This window comes from Charadrius vociferus, unplaced genomic scaffold (assembly GCF_000708025.1).
Source record: "Charadrius vociferus isolate BGI_N301 unplaced genomic scaffold, ASM70802v2 scaffold185, whole genome shotgun sequence".
In the NCBI taxonomy this organism is placed as follows: domain Eukaryota; kingdom Metazoa; phylum Chordata; class Aves; order Charadriiformes; family Charadriidae; genus Charadrius; species Charadrius vociferus.
The window spans coordinates 5,915,737-5,921,687 of NW_009648955.1; the positions used below are offsets into that span (position 1 = coordinate 5,915,737).

General features: G+C 46.0%; 1 protein-coding gene across 1 annotated transcript in view; it reads right to left on the reverse strand.

Annotated features, from left to right (window-relative positions):
• BACH2 (BTB and CNC homology 1, basic leucine zipper transcription factor 2) overlaps positions 1-2,414 on the reverse strand; it is a 149,218-nt gene extending 146,804 nt beyond the window's left edge. The window contains exon 1 of the mRNA XM_009887506.1: positions 2,328-2,414. The gene's annotated coding sequence lies outside the window, so the exon portion shown is untranslated. The remainder of the gene's footprint in view (positions 1-2,327) is intronic.
• Positions 2,415-5,951: the final 3,537 nt, after the last annotated feature.

Sequence of the window (5,951 nt, forward strand, 5' to 3'; positions counted from 1 at the left end):
CGTCTTCCTCCTTCGCCTCCTTTTAAGCGGCAGCCTTCGCCTCCCTGCTGTGATGCTCGAAGCGCTGAGGACCACGGCCACCCCACCGAGGGTGTAGCAGAAGAGCAGGGATGGTGCGTCGTGCCACTCCCCGTGAGCTCGCACCCCTGAACAACCACCCACACACACACACACAGAAAGACCGCATCCCTCATCACCAATGCTTGGGGTACCACATTAAAAAATAGCTGTGTTCTTGACCAGTCCAGGAGCTGCTGCAGTGCTCATCGCATCTCACTCACGCACACACACACACACGCACAGGGAGCGTTCGATTTGGATTACATCAACTCCATCCCGACGCTGCAGAAGGACTTCCAAGAATGAACCTAACAACAGGAGGACAATTAGCAGTGTTATCTCCTGCCCCCAAAACAGGGCTTTCTAGGCACATCTGTTGTTGGTCCCCCATCCCACCAAATTCAAAAGGTTCTGGGGAAAAAAAGAAAGAAAAAAAAAAAAAAGGAGAAAAAGAGAAAAGAGGAACAGAATGAGAGAGCTGAATAAAAAGGAATGAAAATATTTACTTTTCCTGTGATAACTAAACAAGCTTTTTCTGAAACTACAAAAAAAGCTTTCAAGTGTTATATTTTAGAAGACCTTGTACCATATGTTAGCTTTATGATTTTATGAATTCTAACTACTATTTATGTTTCTAAAGCACTTCCATCCTTCTGTTTGTTTCTGAAGTCACCTATGGCAGATCAGCAGTAATTTTCCTCTCAGGTTGGCCAATTTAAGATTAATCATGACCTAATGCAAGTATTCAGGGATGCAAGCAATAGGATATTCAGCAAATCCCACACTTGCTCCTTTAAAATAAGTTTATACTCTGCAATGAGTCACATATACAGTGTTTATCCAAGTTACCAGTGCTACAAGAAAAAAAAAGCCATTACATTTGCAAATACATACAAATCGCAGCTGTAAGCACCCAACTGCTTACACCAGGACTCATTTCTATGACTGGATATTGATTTTTTAATAATGTGTCATTATACCAATGTTGATACAGCAACTATCTTTCTGGAGTATGCAATTTAATACTAAAAAGAAGCTGGCTCTAGGAAATATCAAATCCACACCCATTCACACACTATTTAAACGTCCTTCTTGCTCATGACTATAGCAATGCAAAGCCGCAACTGCGTTTTTCCCACCTAGCACCTAACAAAGAAAATGCAAAAGACTCGCCAGTTACAAACAGCTCAGTCTAAGGCAACTAGCTCTGCTCATCTGCCTCTCGATAGAATACTGCAGAACCCCTCCAATCGGCGCTGGAAACCAAGAGGCTACGTTGAAAAAGATGCATGTTTTTTGAATCTTCTCATACGTGTGAGAAATCAGTGCGCGAAAAAGCGCGCTGTAGGCCCTTAGTCTGGAATCGAATACACATGGGGAAAACCCGTGTGCTTGAGAAAAGCCTGATGACTTCACTGGGATTGCCTAAGAAGTTTGAGGGTAGGATCTGGCCTCAATTATGAATGTGGAGTGCAATTAGCACTGTAAACTCCCCCCCTCTTCATCTTCCACTCCCCCTCAGTGCGGGAAATAATTAAAATGATTAAAAACATAAGAGATGCATTTTAGCTAGGAACTTACATTTCCTGCAAAATAGGATCTAAATATGTTGAAGTCCACTATTTTAAGATAAGATTGTTGCAAACATATTAGTACCACGCTTAAACATCACACACTGGGTTTCCTACAACCATGCAACAAGAACTTGTCTTCATCAACACACTGAAAACAACCAGCAGCAGTCCTCTGAAGCAGTAAAGGTCTAGGTCTGTGTCTTTTAGTAGATAATGATCTGCTGTGATCCAGAAATGTTTTAAAAGGGGGAATTCAAGGGAAATATTCATAGATTCAGAGTTGTGCAGTCTGAAGGGACAGCTAATCATTTGACCTTTTTCCATGAAACAGGCATGGAGCTTCCCCGCCTACATCAACGCAGCTGTAAGAGGTTGAATTAGAGAATCTCTTAGGGTAAAAAAAAAAAAAATGTTAAAAAAAAAAACAAACCCAAAAAAGAACAGCCTCAGATTCTACAGCCTGACATAAGGAAGGAAGCTACTGCAGCCCCAGCGACGTTGTCCTATTCAGCAATCACCCGTGCTGTGGGAGAACTCACACCCTCTCGCCTGGTCTGAATTAATTTAGCAGCCAGCCACCGGGTCTTGTTATACCTTGTCACCTTCCTCTACTCCTCCCCGACAAAGGGCCACTGTCAGCATGAAACCCGGCCAGTTTTTAAAGCATAATAAAAAGCAGTGTCACATTATTACCTGAATCCACCGAGTCCTCCTGCCAACAATGATGTTTACGCAATCACATTTTTCTGTTTTTAAAAACTTCTCTCTTGCCTCATCGCTCTGTGTGAAAAACAACACAAAAGAGAAAATTGATTAACTGCACACAATTATCTATTATTTGCATTATAGCAGTTGGCTTTCCCAGCAGATATTTAGGTCTTTTGTTTTCTGCCATGCGTCATAAAGATATTAAACAAGAATCCTTTCCCCAAAATCGCTCATTGACCAAATAGAAGCAACAGAGAACAATCTGGAGAGGTGGCCGAGGTACCACAGCCCATCACTTGTAAAGTTGGGCAGGAGAACGCAGCTTTCCTGTGCCCAAATCCTCTGCTCTCTCCCTGGGGTATCCTGCCTGCAGCGCCAGGACCAACACCAAGTAGACACTCAGTGCCACCAGAAGCAGAAACATGGGGGAAGAGAGAGCTGCTTAAGTTTCTTTCAGTTTCAACAGTAAGTACATGCCACTAATAATGGCAGCGGCAATGTAAAAATAATACTTGCAAAGTTACATCGACAGTAAATTACTTAATCACACACTTTCCCTGAACTTTGCACCTACAACATTCTTTAAGTAGTGACTCCACTTAAAAATTCTCCAAAGGGTCTTTTAGCGTCTGTGTTTACTCCTTAGTTCACATATTAGTATCTTTAAGCTTCAGTGTCAAATTCTCTTGCCAATACACCAATGAACCAAAATGTACACTTCATATGAGAAATTTCCACACTTAAATAAGGACCAAAAAAGCCCATATGGTAGAAACCCCACTGAAGGTGCAACCTCAAAAAACCCCACCAGCCCCTCTGAATGGCCAGAAGACACATCATACGTAAAGAAAAAATGCAGCTGGATTTTCAGTACTGGAAATACCATTAACGTCAGTATTTCATTGCTTTCTCTGAAAGCACACAAACCAAACCCATTCACTTAAGGAGATGCAACTCAACCACCTGTACATGATCCCTTGCCTACCTCCAACAAGGGCATACGAATTAAACACAGGCATGCAGCATGGGGTGGGGGATATGGCTGTGACACCCTTTCCTGCTATTTACTCTGCCCGTCGTTGACACGGATGCCTGCCAGAAAGTTTTGTTGCAAGGTGTCGGTCGCAGTGGTCTGATGGAGCCACTCCCAAAAAAGTGGCTGGAAAGACTCAACAAATTCTGTCCACCTCTGGAATAGAGAGTTTAAACCTGGCACTAGCCGGGTGCCACGCGAAGCAAAGAGCACCGTCTAGTCCAGTGCTGAGGAGGAGAGAGGTGTCCTTTGCCTCTGGCATCTGCTCCCGACCGGGCAGGGCCACCTTCTGAGCAAGGATAGGGATCAACCATCTCCCCTACTCCAGTTGACCTCCCTGCTGCAACCCCGGCAGCCTGGGGCCACCTACGCTCAACACAGAGCGGCCAAGAGCTGGGCCAGAGGGCGGCAGGGAAAAACACATCAACACAAGAAATTTCACTTAACGGGGGACGGAAAACTGGAGGTAGGATGGGGAGAGAGCGGCAGCCAGGCGCGGAGGGCTGCACGGTGGCTGTGCAGCTGCGGCACTGCCAATGAATTGTGTTCAAGCCTCTACGACGCTGGTGGACACTGTTTGCCATTTGTTTGCCACCGGCCTTTTTGCTTTGCCATACCACAGCCATGTCACAAGAGAGAAAGAACACTGATGAGCTGAAGCACTTGAAAAGGGAAGAAAATGTGGCGGGGGGGGGGGGCCCGCAGAGGCTCCCGTCGCCCTCTCCTGCCACGCTCGGAACAACGGGACACACCTGAGTCGTCCACAGCATCAGGGCTATGGGATAAGAGCACAGAACAACTCTGCTGGTTGTTGGTGGCGAAGGCGGCAGCCACCCCACCATTGCCTGCCGCCCCTCTCCGCGCACGGGCAGGTGAACTGTGCCTCGCAGAGCTGCCACGCAGCTCCGATGCCGCTCCGCTCCGCTCCAGCTCTTTTAAACCCAACACTTCCCGAGTGGCCATTAACGGCGAGTTCCTAACCAACCTGAAACCCCCGCCTTCTCTCAAGCAAAACTAATGAACACTCACAGCAAAAGGGAACCGCATTTCCAGTACGTGAAATACTACGGAGCACGGGGACATCTCAGCGGCAAGGCTGTAAGATCCTCAAGATCCTTTGTCCTCTTGTTCTAACTCTCTCTTCCCGTAAAGAAGCGGCAACGCTTCCCAAATTGTTCATCAAACCCTCAAGCCTGACACTGGCAAACAGAAAAAGTTCACGAGGAAATGACAAACTTCTTCAATAGGATTTGAGTAGTAGTATGCCAGAAATAAAAGCCTGGGGCTAAAGGCAGAACAGGAGGGAAAACCCAAGATGCTGAACAGGGCGTTCGCCCAGGGCTTGGAGCTACAGCTGTAGGCTCGGCAACTTGCAGAAAGAGAAGGGTGCGATCACATAATCGAAAACTGTCCGTGCATTCGCAAGACTTAAAATTAGGGCTGCACAAATCCCTTTTCATATCTCACCGAGCCGCACTCTGACCTTAGTTATAACACTGTAATGTATTTGTGTATGAGATTAAAATTAACAGCAAATAGCTGAAACTGCCCTAGATATTATGCTGCCTTAGACATTCACAGCATGTAACAGACCATAGGTCTACAGTTAACCAAATGCACAACGCAGGAAGACAGACCTTAAAGGTAAATAATTCAGGGCTTGAATTCTTTAAGGTAAATAATTTAGGGCTGTAATGAACTCGCTGACTGTAAATAGGGAGTTCCACCGCTAGGAACCCTCCAAACTGCCCTACATCCAATCCTCGGGAGTGCAGAGCAGAAAGCTGTCAGCAGAAACACGCCTCAAATATTCCTGGCTATAGCAGCAAGGACTCTGCCCAACACAAAACGAGACTCGAATAGGAAAAGGCAGCTTCGCAGACTAGTTCCAGGGCTCCGTACTGTGCCCATGAGCTGCTGAAAAGGAGGGGCAATTTCAGAAATGTCACTTGGGCAAGCAGTGAGGCGATCTGTGAAGCAAGGCAGCTGACCCATGCTGTGTCCCACGGAAGCGTAGGAAAAACCCTTCAAGGATACCCAATGCCGTGGTTTGGTCAAGATGGTGCAAAAAACGCACGTGACTATAGGCGAGGCTGCAAACTCTCTGCTAAGTAAGACAGCCCATATATAAGAAAAGGAACCAGACAAACCCCTGACTCCTCCTCACTTCGCAATCTGTCTTCCCTATCCTCTTACAAAATCGGCTACGCTCAAGTGCTTTTAGCAACACCTGGGAATTCCTGGGAGTCCATCAAAAAGCATCTCAGCCAGACAAAATCCATCAACAAACCACGACATCAATCCTTATCAATTCTTAAATTACCAGCAAGTCTCAGCCTTCCCAGCCTGCATCCCCTAGTTCCAAGGAGTCATTCACAAGCAGTAACTATCCCTGACCAAGCAAGGAAACTGTATGAAAACAGAGACACGGCAAATTGTCAGTTATACAACGTTGTTGCCGCTAAAAGGACTGCGAGAATTTTTATGCTGTCTCACACATACATAAAGCAGTATGTAAAAACACCGTGGAGTTGCCTCACACCCTCTTACGAGACCTACACGAAACCAGACCGTGG